Source organism: Pinus tabuliformis, chromosome 5_2 (assembly GCF_031772625.1).
Source record: "Pinus tabuliformis cultivar Carrire ecotype Pingquan chromosome 5_2, CPIR1, whole genome shotgun sequence".
NCBI lineage: Eukaryota > Viridiplantae > Streptophyta > Pinopsida > Pinales > Pinaceae > Pinus > Pinus tabuliformis.
In genome coordinates this window covers 162,693,218-162,712,966 of record NC_142306.1, presented here as the reverse complement: position 1 = coordinate 162,712,966, position 19,749 = coordinate 162,693,218, and the positions used below count along the sequence as shown (strand labels likewise).

Here is a 19,749-nt window from a genome sequence, read left to right as displayed (position 1 = left end):
TACATATCAATGCTGGCACAAGACAGTTCTTCCCAATACATCATACTCTAACTTCTAAAGACTCAACCACACATATATAACATGACAATACAAGGTTCACAGTAACAATACATTAGGTATACTAACACAAATATATGCCCTAAATAATACCACTCAATACCTCTACAATAATCATGTAATCATCTCAAGACCTATGTTATAAAGATCACCCTTGCTTACCACACTCTGTTCACTATAACACACTTTGACTCCTGAACATGATCTCTACACACAACCACACTCTCTTATCTTAACACATGTTGCACAAGATTATAGACACTATACATTAAAGTTGTCATAACGCACCAACACCAACCCATCTCTCTCCATCTCTGTCATACACACTATAGTTTCTCTCTCAAGTGGATACACCAAATCACACTCTACATGGAGGAACTCTCTATTTCTACTAACAATACTTGAATAGCCATGATCCAATACTCAAATATGCATGCACTAGACTATACAAGAGACCACACCTGGATCAATCTCATCCAAATCACACAACACAACAATATTTGGTTTGGTAAGTGTTCAGGATATATCTACAAGGATGTATCATTCTCCAAATGTGCGCCAATCAAAACCAATCTAAGATTTGGTCGCACCAGATCCTTCAAACTCGCATAATAGCGTTCCATAACTCCTTCTTCATAGGAGTATCATCAATCTCCTATAGCTTCACAATGTAAGTAGTGACAATCCATCACTCCACTTTCAAATCCATCCAACGATTTTTTTTCTATGCACACTCTCTCTGTGTTCAATACAAATCATAGTTCATCGTCATAGTGATACACACATTGAATAAACATGTAAAAAATGTGCTCTACCATAGGTATGCACTATAAACATGGACTACCACACCAACGAAATCACACTCTATTTTACAAGTTATACACTGCTATAGGTTCACACACCATCTAACCATCTCCATGTGTAAGGTATCACACTTTAAAAAAATTTATTCACCAATATTCTACTCATTCCAATCAGTTGACCACTTGACCACTATGCATCACATTCATTGCTTTCATGCTATTAGAGACCAAATCAAGGTGTTTTGAACCATGACTAGATCAACCATGCACAAACCAAATCAATGCTCATTAAACTCACTCTAGTGCTCGTTGGATGGAAAAATAAAAATAAAAACATTAAAATGATCCACTTCCCTTGATGACTAGATCAACACAATGAATAAATCCATGCATAACCATTTGACCACTTTAGTGCATTAATACATTACAGCATTGGTGAATTACTAGAGTATTGAATTCCAATAACAATGGTAGAAAATTCAGTAACTGAAGTCTTGTAACAAAAATGTGGATAGTCTGGTAACTGGAGTCATGTAGTGCAACATCATTAAGAATCTTTGCAACAATTCTACACCTCATCCAATCCATGTAAAAAATCTTCATCATGTTGAAATCAATGCAAAGCTAACTGAATCCATGGTTGTCATCAATGCCAACACCATGCTTCCAACAATATCCCCCTTTGGCATTGATGGAACTCGACAACCACAAAACCAATATGATCTCCATTCTCCTTTGACTGGATAGCCACATTCTCCAATGGTGGTTGGTCACATTCTCCCCCTTTGACATCAATGGAAAAGGGTGGTCAAACCTTGCTCAAACATTGTGCTGACACTAACTATACTTTTCTAATATCAACGTTCTCTGATGAAGCATGATCATCTACAACACCTACAAAACAATCATTAGGAGCCAATATGTTGGGTATATGACCAAAGTCCCACATTGACTAGAAGTTGGGAGGATCATGGGTATATAAGGATGGACAAATATCTCCATTGGTATGAGGCCTTTTGGGGGTAAGTCCAAAAGCAAATCCATGAGGGCTTAGGTCCAAAGTGGACAATATCATACCATTGTGGAGATATGTGGTGTCCAGAGTCCTTACAAGTGGTATCAGAGCCATGCCCCGAAGTTAGCCAAGTGGATGAATCCTCAGAATTCCGAATGAAGGTGGTGGGCCCCAGCCCGAAGTTAGCCAAGTGGATGAATCCTCGGAATGCCGAATGAAGGTGGTGAGCCCCGATAATTTCACGATGGAATCCGTGGATGAGCTCGGTTAGACAGGCGGTGTGCTCTAGATTCTTCATGGACGTGTCTTGGTCCCAACACGGTGAAGAGGAGTTGACCTGGGATAGAGCAAGCTCTCCAGGCAGGTGGTGCTCCATGTAAGGCGTGTGCTTCCAACGCATTGGAGTAGAGAATCCTAGTTGGTAGAGAGTCGACGGATGGATAATCGTTTGAGGGGAGGCTCGATGGTCCTTTGTTCGAGGGGAGGATTGTTGGGTATACGACCAAAGTCCCACATTGACTAGAAGTGGGGATGATCATGGGTATATAAGGATGGACAAATATCTCCATTGGTATGAGGCCTTTTGGGGGTAAGTCCAAAAGCAAATCCATGAGGGCTTAGGTCCAAAGTGGACAATATCATACCATTGTGGAGATATGTGGTGTCCAGAGTCCTTACACAATAGATCTGTTGCTCATAGTTGTTTCTCCTACAACCAAAATGCTGACTATGCCAACACCATGGGATTCCTCTCATTAACATGCTCCCCTTGAACATGTATTAGGGCTGCAATATACTCTCCAAGTTGTTGTTCAAAAGGATTTGTTGTTGCTTGGAACTCCATGCTTCCTTTCCAGATCAAGAGGCTACACCAAGTCTAACTAATGACTCCATAATCACCCATCACCAATGATAACATGATAGTACATGGAAATAACAATACACTCAAGGGTGCATACAAGTTTGTAATAAATATTCTTTACAATGCATGCCCAACACAAGGAATACTCAACTAATATCTAAATGATAAAATCAACAATAGTACATAACTAGATTTTGCACTCAATAGTGCATACATGTCTACTATAAATGACTCATTGTTATGCATGCCAAAATACATTGCTCTCTCTTATGCATGGCCGAAATAAATGATGCTCTTCTATGCATAATGGGTACAAAGGTTTTTCAACCAATTTTCCAATGATAGACAATACATACATATGGATGATATACAAACTTTTCACTCATAGATACAACATATGGAGCTCCTACAAAAGAATGAGTGAAAACAATATGAAAATAAAATAAAATAAAACCCTTGAAACTCTAATGCCATGCATAACTCCCCTTGAGCTCATGTACCTTCCAAACTTGTTGTTGATATTGTGGACTTGCTTATGCACTCAGGATCTTAACCATGCCATTTTTCTGCTGCAACTCATACTCTTGTCTTATTGAAGCTTTCCATGTTGCTATGATACACTCCCCTTGAGACCATGTAGTCCTCACATTTCTCTTATGTAGTATTTGTGAGTCGATCTAATAATAATAGACTGCAATGGGGGTCAACTTCTCCTGCTCAAAATTTGATAAGGAAGATATTTTCCTTGTTCTCTTTCCTTTTCCAACTCTTCCCTTCAATACATTCACATTTTTTGGGGTCCTAATTCTTTTTGCAACAACTCTCTTGGACCATTATTTTCTGATGTAGCAACCTTTGGAGTTGAAGATCACTTCCTTGAATCCATCAACAATCTAGCTCACACTCAAGATATTATGCTTTAGTCCTTCAACATGAAACACATCAATAACATGACCATATTTGGTTTTCCTCAAGGATAGGAATCTGCTCTTGGCCCCTGATATATTATGGGTACAAATTATATTTATGTACCATATACCATCATCATCAAACATGCATAAGGCGATGCCACATTTTACTTGTTTCTCCTCCTTCTTCTTCCACTCTGTGATAAGATACTTCTTGGAATGTGCATTTTCCTTTAGTTTTCTGCTAGGCCTACTCTAGATCTACTGCTCCTTTTGCTTGATATTCTTTGAGAAACCAAACAACTTGAAATATATCACGATGTGACCAATATTTTCACAAATATAACATCTCACATGACCAAGATATGAGAAAGAGGTTCATATATTCTACTGCTCACATCAAATCTATGCCTCACATTGATCTAAATTCTCTCAACTACCATAATTAACCAAGATAATTTACTTATGTGATGTTACCAAAATTTCATGTGAAAGAGTATGAAAAACCACATGTGCATACTTTAAAGGAGATGAAACATAAAGGAAACCAGCAAATCAAAGAACACACACAAGTTGATAACAAAGTTCACCCAATGTGGGTTATGTCTTCGAGCTCGGTGTTAAGAGTGGGGAGGTTGTTTCATTAATTGTTGCAAGATGATGATAAATACATGATGTATTCCTTATCAATACAAGGAAAAACTCTCTTAACTAAAGTGACATGTATCTCCTTGAGATGCTCTTCTATAAGAACTCTCACTCATAAAATCTCTCCTTCAGCATGACAAAATATCAAACTCTCAAATGAAGTGGCATACAAGGATCCTTCAACATAGTAGCAAACAAAATTTCAACATCAAAGAATAATCTCAACAAAAATCAAAATAAGACATGGCATCATTACATCTTATAACTCCACTTCTGGGGATGGCCTAAAAATGAACACCTCTTTTGAAGAAATGGATTGCATGGTTGAATTGCTAGCTAAAAATTGTGAAATGTGACTGTAAACTCAACCCCTTTCTAACTGGGTCAAATTAGGGCTCCCCAAGAATCTCAAGGATTCCTCAAAGATTCTCTTCTGCAAACTGGCTTAAATTCGGCTGCTCAGATGAAGAAAATGATCTCACTATCATGTTCCTTGCAAAAAAGTGAGTAAAATGAGTATAAATTCAGCCTGATCCTAACAGGTTCATTTTTGGGCCTCTAGGAATCTTTTAGATTCCTCAAGATTCCATAAAGATTATTTTATGCAAGTTGATTGAAATTATGCTGCTCAAGCAAGGAAACTGATCACACCATCACGCTTCTTGCGAAAAACTAAGAAGAATGAGTATAAAGTCAACCTGTTTATGTCACCTTCAAAAACTAGCCTACAAGGGAATCTAAAGATTCCTCCAAGATTCCCAGGTTCATGGTGATGAGGCTCATCAATAGGTAAATTATATGGACCTTAATTCCACTCTCCAACTTATTAAAATAAACTTTTCTCACATTTCTTTACATATTTTATTATATTTTTCTTAGTGAGAAGGGTAAAGATGAGATGTTATGTCATGTGGCCTAATGTGCATTAATTGCAGGATTTGGAGCAATTTTTGGCTAATTTAAGTGCAAGAATTCGAAGTAGACAAGAAAGAGGGATTTTAGGAGATTGGGTCTCCCTCCTTAACTCCTCAATCACTCAAATATTCCTCCACTAGATCTCATCAGCTCAGAGTTACAAGCAACCAAACCCACTGAGGTCATTGGCAGCCAAGCTAGTGATAGTTGAAGACAAGTTGATCTTGAGTTTGGAGCCAAGCCTCCCTAAATTTAAGGAAGTTGTTGGTAGCTTCAATTGTATAAATAAGAAGGCCTAGGGCCTCATTAGGATTCAACTTTTTTTGTTGTAGCCAAGAGGCATTTTCGAGCTAAGACATTGTGACTGATAACTCTTATGTATTTTTGACATTTTGATAAGAATGAGAAGCATTCCCTTGATCCAGCATTGAGTTGACTCAGAGGGCTGAAGCTCTTGGGTTAGGGCCCAACCCTAGCAACAGAGGTTCCTCTTTTTGTATATGTATGCTTAGATTACATTCATAGTTAGTTGCTGAAGTGACTTCTGTTTTGTTTAATCTGCAAGTATTTGGATGATTACTTAGTTTGCTTCCATTTGTGGACAGATAGATCAGTGGTACAATAGTGAAAGTAAATACTTCATAAAATATTGTGGTAGTGGCCTCTGCCTCATCTCCCTTATGGGATCATGGTTTGAGGGTTCCATTCTCACAACCCAAAAACATATTTATTGTTTGATCACTGCATAACTTAGGATTTCTTGTTGCATAGATCACTATTTCTAAATTCCTTAGAAGTACCTGCAATTGTCATTTTGGTTTCTTGAGTTTGCTATGGTTTAGAAGCACTTCCATTCATAGACTTAGACACTATCTATTAAGAACTCTGTTTTTCCTAAAATCAACTCATCTTTTCCATATATCAATAAAGTTGTGCATAAATGAAGAAAAGAGTGTATGATTTTTGCAAGAGTTTCTGATCTGCAAGGAGACCTCATCTTGCTAGCCTCATCTAAGTCTTCTCCACCTACGCTGCCAAAGTCCATCAAACCCTAATCCGAATTTTTGTTTTGTAGTGAAGTGGACATTTTCCTTGAGCAAGTCCAACCATCTTGAACACTTGGGCTGGGCCTTGGGTAGTGTGCACCTCCTTTGTGCCTTATTCCCCCATCATACACCTTTCCCCCACTTCTTTCTACCTTTCCTACCTGATGCAGGAGCATTCAGCCCAAGGAAAATCATTGTAAATAGTAGACATAGGGGGTCATGCATTTTAGGAAATAGTTTCCTAAGTATCAAGTTAATGCAACATTTAGGCATTTAAGTGTGATTTAATTAGATGCTCTTAAAACAAATAAATGAGAACATGAGTAGTTCCATGATCCTAGGAGCAAGAGAGATCTTTTAGGAATTAATTAGGGTAGAAGTGGACCATTGAGCTGATAAGGGGACTTTTTTGTTTTAAAACAAAGAAAAAGATGGAGTGGATAACGTCTGCCACATATGTATGCATGTAGCAAGCTTTAGGGCTTTTGTTAAAGGATGGGATCATGTCATTCATAGTAATCCAATCCAAAGTTTCCATATAAATATATGTAAGCCTACGGGCAGAAGAAGGAGGCAATAAATAGTAGAAATCAAGCCTGTGCGAGATGAGGAGTCTCGAATGTAATCTGTGTTTTACATTAATATATATACAGAGTTATTTCTGAATGTCTTAAAAGAGTTGAATGCGTGTTTAATTGTTGATTTGTATGTGAACTCATAGGCTCTGTGACAGGGGGTTATAGACAGAGTTCTGTGGAACACGTAGAGGAGACATTGAGGACTATTCGAGCAGAACAACGAAGTGAAATTGGGAGAGACATAATCAAATGGAACGTAGAGGAGAATGAGACAAAGGATCGTGGAGAATCCTTTGAAACCATTGAAGCACTAATGAAAAGCCTTAGGGGGCATGAGAGATTAAGCCAAAAGGAGGTGCAATGGAATAGAAAAGGTGTAAGGTGAAACCTTTAAAAAACCCCAGAATCCATAAGAACTAAATAAAATGGTGTAAGATCAAAGTAAATAGGCAGACAGAGGAAAGCAAGTATTAACATCAGTAACCGTCGGATCTGGAAGATCCACGGTTGAGTTTAAATCGAAATTGAGGCTTGGAGAAGTGCAATGAACAGGCGCGATTAATCGTGGACCGTTGGATCCTGGCCAGATCAACGGTCATGATTTAATCACATATTGATGATCGGAGGTGCCAAGGGTCAGTAGTTTATGAATGTTGCGATATCGGCATTGGGATTTATCGGTGATCGATGTCGGGAGGTTCAAAGATTGGAAGAGTGACGCGGCAAGAAACAGACTCAACGAGAATTATAAACACGGGTCTATAAGATTTGAAATCCGGTTATGTGTGCAGAGCGGGTTTTTCCCCGATTATTCCTTTGTAATTTGATTAATGTATGGCCACGAGTTTTAATGAAATCCTTATATATATATATATATATATGCGTTCCGATGGTCGCATATTAGTAATAAAGGAGTGATGAGGCATATGAGGGTCGTAAAGGAGCCGTTAGCGATTGTGATGAGGTTAAACCTCGGGAAGTGTGTTGAAGTGTATAGAAGGTTGAAAAAGTATGTTTGTGTGACAATTCCTTTGTAATTGAATTATAAAGGAATTAAGCGCGAATGGAGGATTGTGAAGAGTTTTAAGTGTTAAAGCCATACGTGATCAACAGTAAGAAGGAAGACTATATATATATGGGTTATAAAGGTTTGAGGACGGTTTAAAGTCCCGATAGGAGGTATGGTGGGGTGATTGGTTCCAAAAGGAAAGGAACCGTGATTCAAAGGGCCTTGACCATTTATGGTCTGAAGATTTAACTCCATTGTAGAGTTAAATACCTGGGACAGTTGTGGATGCATTGTTGCTATTGCATATTATGGGTATATGCTGGGTAACCCTGGCATCAGTTTGCTAAGTATGGTTATATATTGGGGGGACCCCTGCATCATTAGTGGTATCAGAGCAGATTTGTAATCTGTAAGAGGGAACTTTGAAGTTCTTGGAAGACTATAGTAGTTCCAGCAGAGGCTTGGAATAGGTAGGAACAGAGGTTTCCTTAAAGGAAAGAAAAAACAAGATTGCTTAATGCAAGTTGTAAATGAAAAAGGACTTGGAAACCAACTAGAGGAAAATCCATTCAAGGCACAGAAGAATGGGAGAGCAAGATCATGCATAGATCTTGGAGGTAAGATAGTGTATTTTATCTCAAAGTTAAATTGAAGATTGTTGGTTGCAGATGAAGCATCTCAACAAAGGACAACAAGAGAAGCTGTAAGAGGAGAACTAGATGTGTTCTTGAAGGCAGAGTAAGGAAAATACTCTGAAGAAGAAGTGGTAGTGAACCTGAAGAATCCAATAAGAGATTGGACAGAGAGGACAACTGAAGTGTTCTCAAGAGAGAGTGAGAGATTGCAGAAGCCTAGAAGGAGCAAAGGTGTTGCTCAAGAAGAGGTTCCAGAAAAAGGACCTATGCTTACCAAAAGACTGAGTGAGGAGAGCTTAGTGAGGTAAGATTGCAGCCAGGAGGACTAGTTGTTGCAAAGGCTTGTTGCAAAGGAGCTCATGAAGAAAGAAGAGAAGAAAATGAATACTGATATTCATAGCAGAGGTTCAGATAGAAGCCACAACAAAAGATATGAGAAGAAGGATGCCAATGTAAATGGCAAGAGGATGAGTCAAGAAGAAATTGACAAAGAGGTTGCTGAATTAAAATAACAACTCAATGCATTAAGGAAAATGCTTGAGGAAAGCCAGAGACTAGGTTGGGTCTTGAGGAAGAAGCTAGTGGAATGGCATGAGATGCAGAGAAGGCTACAACAAAAGCAAGTGAAGTGGCTGTAGGAAAAACTCAAGGAAGTTGAGTTAGAAATGGAAGAATACATTTGTAAACCAGAACAAGGAGAAATTCTGGGAGAAAGTGAAGATGAAGACTTGAAGACTGAAACTTCAAGTGAGGTCAAAGGGCCACATGATTTTAAAACTAACAATTTGTGTGTGTATTCAGGTGAAACATGTAAAGAAGGACAATTTGCTGATATTGTCATAAAGGAGGAAGAAGACCAGCAGAATCTAAATTCTGTTTTGGAAAAAGATGAGATAGATAGATCTCATATACAGCTGGAGAAAGATATCAAGAAACAAAGTGAAGGGCTTGAGGAGATTGAGAATTTCTGAATCATATGAATGATTTAGAACAGTAAGAAGATATGATGGCTGAACCATCAAGTGGGACCATAGGGTCTTATATTTTTAAAACTGATAGATGATAGCAGATATTGCAGGAGAAAAGCAGCCATTTGAAGATACCTTCAGAGGAGGTAAACATCAAGAGACTGAAGGAAAACTTGAGGAAGAGACTATGTTAGCTGAAAACATAGTAAAGGATCATCAATTCACTATGATGATAGGCACAGTGGAGATAGCGATGGAAATTGTTGAGATAGACAATAGGGAAGAAGGACATCTACTGAAAGATGTTAAGAAGGAGAAACCCTATGTAAAGGATTTAACCTTGGGAAAAGGAAAACTAACAAAGGAGTGTTTTGAAGAGGATGGACAATCTTTTGAAGATGTCGAAAGTCTGGAGGAGTACTCTAGGAAAACAGAGTATAATGGAGAAGATCTCTTTGTTTAGTCAATTTAATGTCTTAAATTGCTCTACATAAATTATCAATCCGGGTATCGTAAACTGATGAAGTGTGGTGCACTATATGTGCTTAGTTAACCTTTCTCTTACTTCGTTGTTTTATAGTTTATGTTCAACTCTTCCTAAAACTCTGCTTCAAACACATGTGCTGTGTAAAGCACGATTAAGAAGTAGTCAGAAATAAGTCCAAAAAGTAGTCAAGCTCTAAGGTGACAAGTAAGAAAAACCACTTTAAAGACCAGTTATAATGTTCAACTCTTCCTAAAACTCTGCTTCAAACACATGTGCTGTGTAAAGCACGATTAGGAAGTAGTTAGAAATAAGTCTAGAAAGTAATCAAACTTTTAAACTTGCAAAGAAAGAGCTTGAAAGAAATAACTTGAAATGAAACTGAAAGCAAAGAACTTGAAATGACTTGAAAGTAAATGACCACTTCCAATGGCACTAGACACCATTCATGCTGCTGCAAATAAAAGAAAAGAAAGTCACTTTTAAAACCAAAGATAAAGATTATCTCTCTCTAACTCGATGCTTCTAAGCACATGTACTGTGTAAAGCACGGATAGAAAGTAGCTTAAGTTGAATTAGAAAAGTGAGAAAAATCTGCTTTAAAGACTAATGATAATATTTTGCTCTTTCTAATTCTCTACTTCAGCCATATGTACTATGCAAAGTATGATTAGAAAGTAGTGAAAGATTAGTCTAAGAAGCACTTAAAACCAAAAATCTACTTTAAAGACTAGTAATAATATTTTGCTCTTTCTAACTCTCTACTTCAGCCATATGTACTATGCAAAGTATGGTTAGAAAGTAGTGAAAGAACAGTCTGAAAAGCACTCAAAGCCAGCTGCAAGTTAGTGATATTTTGATCTTAAAATATAACAATTTATGATGAAGATCATTTATGTGTTAGCAGCTCTTTGAGAAATAAAATTAAAAATCAGCTATAAAAACAAAGGCAGCAGCTTGAACCTGTCAACTTCAAATACCATTAGTTTGTAAAGCAAATACATAAACATAAAAACAAATCCCGGGAGAAAATAAAATGCAATAATTCAAACTGTACAAGGCAGGGGCCCCCTTCTACCTATGAAATCAAAGCATACTTAAAATTGCATGAATGAAAATCTAATCTACCTTACATTCTACAAAGCAATATTTACAAAATGAAATCTAATCTACTTACATCCTAATATGCTCCATGACATCTACTTCACATCTCCTTCCATGTTGAGAACATCAAAGCTTCATTCAATTTCTTCAAAAGTGCAAAGTACAACAAAGCTCTCCAAAGAGAGACTAAAAAGAGACTAAAAAGACTAACTAATGAAGGAGAGAGACCTCCTATTTATACAAAAAGATGAGAGCCTTCTCATTAATGATAAACCATGAATCTCTCCCTCTACCTCTAGAGTCCTAATCAAAATAGGAACTGATAAGACACATGTCTTTTAGAGTTACAATACAATTAGGAGATGTGACACATATCCTCATGATCCCATGATTCTTTCCAACCAAATTCGAATTTGGCCTTAGAGTGCCACATAAGGGTCTTCTAGAAGTCTCCTTTCAACCTACACATGTCAACAAACTCAACCCATTGGTTAGGTATAAGCATATGCACATTATTTTCTAATGTTTAACCACAAATTCACTTAAAAGGCTTAGAAATAATAAATATTGGAAAAACATAAAGGTAGCCCAATAATAAATGAAAGTGGGATGAATGTGGTGACATAGTAGTGAAATGGAGGTGATATAATGAACATAATAGTGAAAGTGTAATGGAAATGAATGACATTTTCAAGACTCAACATACCCCCCAACTGAAGCTATTGCATGTCCTCATGCAACATATATTACATTGACTCTTTTGATTCTTGAGCTTTGGCTTAACTTTGCATGATATCATTTGATAACTTCATATTTCTGCAAAGTGTTTCACTTGAACTGCAACCTGGTTGGTTCTTGTGTTACAACCATTTTTTTTTTGTTGTTGCCTTCTATTTTGATCTTTGAACTTTGCGTAATGATATTTTGATTATTGTTGCTAAGTATATCTTTATTGGATTGCATGATGGTTGGTTCTTGTGTGACAACCATGATTTTGTTTGTATCCAATTTATCCTTTAAGCACTTTTTCAAAAGCCATTGTATGCTCATAATAGCAATGTAACAATTAATATATATTGGAAGTATGTGAGCTCTTGAATATGTTATGGACATGGAAAGATATGAATATGAATGTATTCCCCCCCCAACTGATGGTAATGGCAATTTTATGAAATGAGGAAGAGAAATGTTTTTCCAACAAGTATCATTCTAGCTTTTTATGGAATTCTATGGTTAAAAGTTAGAAAATGCCGTACCTTCGCTTACCCTTTGGAATGGATGAGTTGTATGTGTGTGGTGGCTGAAAACTTCTGATCATATTCTTCTTCAAGTGGCTGAACAAGAGGAGTCATGGATAGAGAGATAAGATGGCTTTTTATTGCTTCTACTAAAACTTGCTGAATCTGCTCCAAAATGTTGAAAATAATAGTCTTCATGTCTTCAAAACTCATTGGCACAATTCCTACTATGTGAAAAGATGTTCTGATGTCGAACATAGTAGGAAATTGTTGGCTTAGTGGCCAATAATGGATGCCACTAGTCAACACGAGTACTCTCACCATTGATGTCAATGAGAGTCAAGATGCCCAAACACATCTTGCTAGGTACGAATGAATTTGCTGATGTCGAGTCACCTAGAAGATCTAACGAACAAGGGACATTAATGTATTCCCATTGTTTGTCAGCATGAGAACTTGCCATTAAGGCATGCAAGTCTCAAGGTGTTTTTACAAAGAACTTAGACTCAAAGGACTATGGACTAATTTGCATTGAAGCAGGGCTTATTTGCAGAATGAAAATGACAAGGAATAGAAAGTGAAAATGGAAAATGGCAATGGAGAACAGAAATGACAATGGGAAATAAGCATGTGAATGAGCCTTTTGCTTTTATTGGTGAGTTATGAATGGACAAAAAGAGATGGAAAGTGTATGTGAATGAAAATGGAAAATATGGAGTGGAATGAGGTGAATGGTTTATTATGGAGTATGGATGTGATGGATGGATGTGATGGAGACAATAATATCTGAAAGTTTTTCAAGTATTTGGATCTGATTTTGCATCAGCATATTTCCTCTTTGTTGCGGATCAACCTCTTATGAAACAAATTGGTCTCTTAGAGAGACATCATTCCCTTGTAGTCATTTGTCCTTCCTCCTAGAACCTGCAAAAAAACTAATACTTCTTCCGCAATGGAATGTAAGATTATCAAAGGAGAGAGGTGATCAATCTCTCTAGTTATGATATTTACACACAAAACTAAGAATTTGTATTAATGAAACAAGTTCTCAAAGGAAAAATCAAAAGAATTTATACCTGCTTTGGAATTAGTGCCTCAAGTTGATGTTGCTTCTTTTCAGCAATTTATTTCATTATTTGCCATTTCAAACTCTAATGATATATTTCTCATTGTATAGATCTTGTTGAGATCTTTCCAATGGTACTTAAATCATCAAAATCTGATTTTGTATGAGAAAGATAGGCTGATTTGAACAATGAGGTTTTTCTGGCTGCGGAATTGAGGAACAACTCTGTAGCTAAAAATCTTGAATAAAAAGTTAGCCATTCAATTTTCATTATCAGTCCAAAATTAATCAATACCTTCAGAAAAGTGAGAAAAAAACTTGTTCATTTCATTGATTCAAAATTATTGTTTTTTTCTTGACATGCAGCGATTTAGTGTGGCGACTCAGTGTGGCGACTTTGTGATAACACCCAATTTGACTTCCCTTTGACCGGGGTCTTTTTCAGCAAATTTGACCGAATGGATAGGACACCATCCATGTACTGAAATTTCCCTAGCTACCCATGTGACCTGTTTTGCCTGATGACACCTACAACCTAGAGTTTAACAAAACAGCTGCGGGATCACTAAATGGCTGCGGGATCGCTAAATGGCTGCGGGATTGCAGAGTGTAGAAAGTGCAGTGAAATGGAGTGGCTGTGTGCGAACTAAGCAGTTTCTCCATCTCAAGCTTCGGCTGAAAAATGGAACTGTGGAGTTTGAAACATGAAAACCAATTTCATACCTAGGAGTTTCAATCGCTGATCAAAAAGATTAAATTTATGCTACTAAACTCCTTCAAATATTTTAATGTCTCATCTAGTCACTAAGAGCGGTCTCCATAGTCTCCAAACCTGCTACTGGAACCTGTCTGAGAACTAGAAGACTCCCCATAGTCACTAAAACGGCGGGATCCAGAATCACCGAAACCACCAAATCTATCGTCTATTTCCTTTTTCAGCTCTTTAAACTTGGAACCTATATCACTTTCAATCATCTTAACTTTTCTAATCTGTTGGTCAGTATGGATAAGGATAGCATTGCCCGTCCTACCAGCACGCCCTGTTCGCCCAGATCTATGCACAAAAATCTCTGAAGTTGTTGGGAGCTCATAATGAATAACCAGATCCACTTTAGGAATATCAAGACCGCGTGCAGCTACATCGGTAGCAATCAGCACATTAAAAGGGCTCTCATGAAATCCAGCAAGAGTCTTCTCTCGCTGATTCTGTGAAATATCACCATGAAGAGGTTCACATGGAAGTACCCGACCCAATGCTACCGACAGACTATCCGCATCTCGCTTTGTTTGAGTGAAAACCATACATTTGCCTAAATTGCTCCACCTTAGTTCCATTTCTTCCCAACATTTAACCGGCAGCGATTAATGACAGAGAGTCGTGTTTAATTGAAACACGTCTCTAAACAGGTGTAAAGTCATGTAATTTATTGTTTATGCCAGCATGTAATTGATCCTCATTAGAACTCTTTCCCTCAGGCACGCGGAGTTATTCAAACAACCAGTTAATAACCCAATTTTCACGCGCGGCAGTCAAAAACGGGCTCCAAAGAACCGAACATTTCTCCCAGACCACCACGAATTTTCCAAATCGGTTTCTGGGTTATCTAATTAACCCACTTGGCAACAAAACCCATGTTTTATTTTTTTGAAATTCGCTACCATTTGGGCAAATCGAGCGTGTAAAGTTTGACGTTTTTCTGCTATTTGCGTTTTTTTCCTGAGTTAATTTTTCTGTTCTGCACTCGGCTGTTTATGAATTTTCTTTTCTGATCTATTGTTTTGCAGGTGTGTTGGATACCACTGGAGTGCTTGAAGATGGTGAAAGGGATTGAAACGACTTACTGTCCATCAGGCTCTTATTAGTCTTACAATTGCACTGAAACGATTTCGAACTGGGAGGTTTGGCAAGCTGAACAAGAGGGTAACATTCCCTAAAACACTAGATTTGTCACCTTAGATGAGTGGAAAGGGAAATGGTTTGCTCATATACAAGCTTTACGCTGTTGTTGTGTACGTCGATATGCTTAATGCGTCCTTTTTTTTTGGCATTATGTTTGTTATGCAAAGGACCTGCATGGATCATGGTATATAATACTGCTCAGTCATCAGCGGCAGAACCAAGAACACTCAGTAATGATAAAGACTTTGTTGACTCCCAATTTAATTTGGCATTATTCAGAAGCTTTGACATCAACCAGTTCTCCAAATGGATTACAGGGATTATTGCAGTACTTCAATTTGGTTGAGGTCTCAGTTGAGAAAATAAAGGATGATTTAGTAAAGCAATGGGAAGTTTCACAACCAGATGCTCAACTATCTCTTCCATATGCTCTTGCCCATCATTAGTAAGTTTAATTCTCTGCTTCTAATTGATAAGGTAGCTATCCAAATGTGAAATCAACTCAGAAATCTGCCACTAAATGATGAATGCCTCCTACAGGAATCAACAGGTCAAAGCTTGAACAGGGAGGCATATTTTTTTTTTTATTGAAGCCACAGTGAAAACTAAGAATGGAGATAGCCCTAGATTGTTTTTCTCTTTTTTTTTTTTTCTCTGAAATTGTAAATTTTTTATAAAAAGGATTAATGATCTTCAATTTCAGGCAGCAAATACTTCAAGAAAAACATGTTAAAAACAAGACTTTGACTGAGGTCCTAGGCTGGTTTTTCATCGATCTGAGCTGGGTGACTAGGATAGGATCCATGTCGGGACAATTCTGGAGATGCCCATGTGGTCGGTTTTTTTATTAGATGCCTGTAACTTGTTAAACCTTGAAACAGCTGCGGGATTGTCAGATAGCTGCGGGATCAGGGCAGTTTCTGCAACTAAGTTGCAAAACCTTATTTGAACAAGATACAGTGTTTTGAAGACCACTACAAAGCATAACCAGACAATTTTGGACAATTTGAACCTATCAAAGCACTTGAGTTTTATTTTTTCATTTTTTTTTTTTTTTTGAATCAATTGAAGTGATGAAGTTTATTTTGTCTCCTATTATTTTATTTTTTTAACAATTCTTTTTCTGATCCTCCAGATCACACAGAGTGCAGGAGGAGAGCATACTCAAGAATTATTGTTTTGTCTTTTTTTTACTTAACAATCCTTTTTCTGATCCTCCAGATCACACAAAGTGCAAGAGGAGAGCATACTCAAGGATTATTAATTTTTTTTCCAGATGTAAGAAATAAGGTCTCCTAATTACACTTCCCCGGCAACGGCGCCAAAATGTTTAGTCAATTTAATGTCTTAAATTGCTCTACATAAATTATCAATCCGGGTATCGTAAACTGATGAAGTGTGGTGCACTATATGTGCTTAGTTAACATTTCTCTTACTTCGTTGTTTTATAGTTTATGTTCAACTCTTCCTAAAACTCTGCTTCAAACACATGTGCTGTGTAAAGCACGATTAAGAAGTAGTCAGAAATAAGTCCAAAAAGTAGTCAAGCTCTAAGGTGACAAGTAAGAAAAACCACTTTAAAGACCAGTTATAATGTTCAACTCTTCCTAAAACTCTGCTTCAAACACATGTGCTGTGTAAAGCACGATTAAGAAGTAGTTAGAAATAAGTCTAGAAAGTAATCAAACTTTTAAACTTGCAAAGAAAGAGCTTGAAAGAAATAACTTGAAATGAAACTGAAAGCAAAGAACTTGAAATGACTTGAAAGTAAATGACCACTTCCAATGGCACTAGACACCATTCATGCTGCTGCAAATAAAAGAAAAGAAAGTCACTTTTAAAACCAAAGATAAAGATTATCTCTCTCTAACTCGATGCTTCTAAGCACATGTACTGTGTAAAGCACGGATAGAAAGTAGCTTAAGTTGAATTAGAAAAGTGAGAAAAATCTGCTTTAAAGACTAATGATAATATTTTGCTCTTTCTAATTCTCTACTTCAGCCATATGTACTATGCAAAGTATGATTAGAAAGTAGTGAAAGATTAGTCTAAGAAGCACTTAAAACCAAAAATCTACTTTAAAGACTAGTAATAATATTTTGCTCTTTCTAACTCTCTACTTCAGCCATATGTACTATGCAAAGTATGGTTAGAAAGTAGTGAAAGAACAGTCTGAAAAGCACTCAAAGCCAGCTGCAAGTTAGTGATATTTTGATCTTAAAATATAACAATTTATGATGAAGATCATTTATGTGTTAGCAGCTCTTTGAGAAATAAAATTAAAAATCAGCTATAAAAACAAAGGCAGCAGCTTGAACCTGTCAACTTCAAATACAATTAGTTTGTAAAGCAAATACATAAACATAAAAACAAATCCCGGGAGAAAATAAAATGCAATAATTCAAACTGTACAAGGCAGGGGCCCCCTTCTACCTATGAAATCAAAGCATACTTAAAATTGCATGAATGAAAATCTAATCTACCTTACATTCTACAAAGCAATATTTACAAAATGAAATCTAATCTACTTACATCCTAATATGCTCCATGACATCTACTTCACATCTCCTTCCATGTTGAGAACATCAAAGCTTCATTCAATTTCTTCAAAAGTGCAAAGTACAACAAAGCTCTCCAAAGAGAGACTAAAAAGAGACTAAAAAGACTAACTAATGAAGGAGAGAGACCTCCTATTTATACAAAAAGATGAGAGCCTTCTCATTAATGATAAACCATGAATCTCTCCCTCTACCTCTAGAGTCCTAATCAAAATAGGAACTGATAAGACACATGTCTTTTAGAGTTACAATACAATTAGGAGATGTGACACATATCCTCATGATCCCATGATTCTTTCCAACCAAATTCGAATTTGGCCTTAGAGTGCCACATAAGGGTCTTCTAGAAGTCTCCTTTCAACCTACACATGTCAACAAACTCAACCCATTGGTTAGGTATAAGCATATGCACATTATTTTCTAATGTTTAACCACAAATTCACTTAAAAGGCTTAGAAATAATAAATATTGGAAAAACATAAAGGTAGCCCAATGATAATGAAAGTGGGATGAATGTGGTGACATAGTAGTGAAATGGAGGTGATATAATGAACATAATAGTGAAAGTGTAATGGAAATGAATGACATTTTCAAGACTCAACATACCCCCCAACTGAAGCTATTGCATGTCCTCATGCAACATATATTACATTGACTCTTTTGATTCTTGAGCTTTGGCTTAACTTTGCATGATATCATTTGATAACTTCATATTTCTGCAAAGTGTTTCACTTGAACTGCAACCTGGTTGGTTCTTGTGTTACAACCATTTTTTTTTTGTTGTTGCCTTCTATTTTGATCTTTGAACTTTGCGTAATGATATTTTGATTATTGTTGCTAAGTATATCTTTATTGGATTGCATGATGGTTGGTTCTTGTGTGACAACCATGATTTTGTTTGTATCCAATTTATCCTTTAAGCACTTTTTCAAAAGCCATTGTATGCTCATAATAGCAATGTAACAATTAATATATATTGGAAGTATGTGAGCTCTTGAATATGTTATGGACATGGAAAGATATGAATATGAATGTATTCCCCCCCCCAACTGATGGTATTGGCAATTTTATGAAATGAGGAAGAGAAATGTTTTTCCAACAAGTATCATTCTAGCTTTTTATGGAATTCTATGGTTAAAAGTTAGAAAATGCCGTACCTTCGCTTACCCTTTGGAATGGATGAGTTGTATGTGTGTGGTGGCTGAAAACTTCTGATCATATTCTTCTTCAAGTGGCTGAACAAGAGGAGTCATGGATAGAGAGATAAGATGGCTTTTTATTGCTTCTACTAAAACTTGCTGAATCTGCTCCAAAATGCTGAAAATAATAGTCTTCATGTCTTCAAAACTCATTGGCACAATTCCTACTATGTGAAAAGATGTTCTGATGTCGAACATAGTAGGAAATTGTTGGCTTAGTGGCCATTAATGGATGCCACTAGTCAACACGAGTACTCTCACCATTGATGTCAATGAGAGTCAAGATGCCCAAACACATCTTGCTAGGTACGAATGAATTTGCTGATGTCGAGTCACCTAGAAGATCTAACGAACAAGGGACATTAATGTATTCCCATTGTTTGTCAGCATGAGAACTTGCCATTAAGGCATGCAAGTCTCAAGGTGTTTTTACAAAGAACTTAGACTCAAAGGACTATGGACTAATTTGCATTGAAGCAGGGCTTATTTGCAGAATGAAAATGACAAGGAATAGAAAGTGAAAATGGAAAATGGCAATGGAGAACAGAAATGACAATGGGAAATAAGCATGTGAATGAGCCTTTTGCTTTTATTGGTGAGTTATGAATGGACAAAAAGAGATGGAAAGTGTATGTGAATGAAAATGGAAAATATGGAGTGGAATGAGGTGAATGGTTTATTATGGAGTATGGATGTGATGGATGGATGTGATGGAGACAATAATATCTGAAAGTTTTTCAAGTATTTGGATCTGAT

The 19,749-nt window shown here is 36.9% G+C and overlaps 1 pseudogene; it reads right to left on the bottom strand.

The window, feature by feature from the left end:
• Positions 1-14,140: 14,140 nt before the first annotated feature.
• LOC149158038 (DEAD-box ATP-dependent RNA helicase 53 pseudogene) lies at positions 14,141-14,671 on the bottom strand (annotated as a pseudogene).
• Between the last annotated feature and the right edge of the window lie 5,078 nt (positions 14,672-19,749).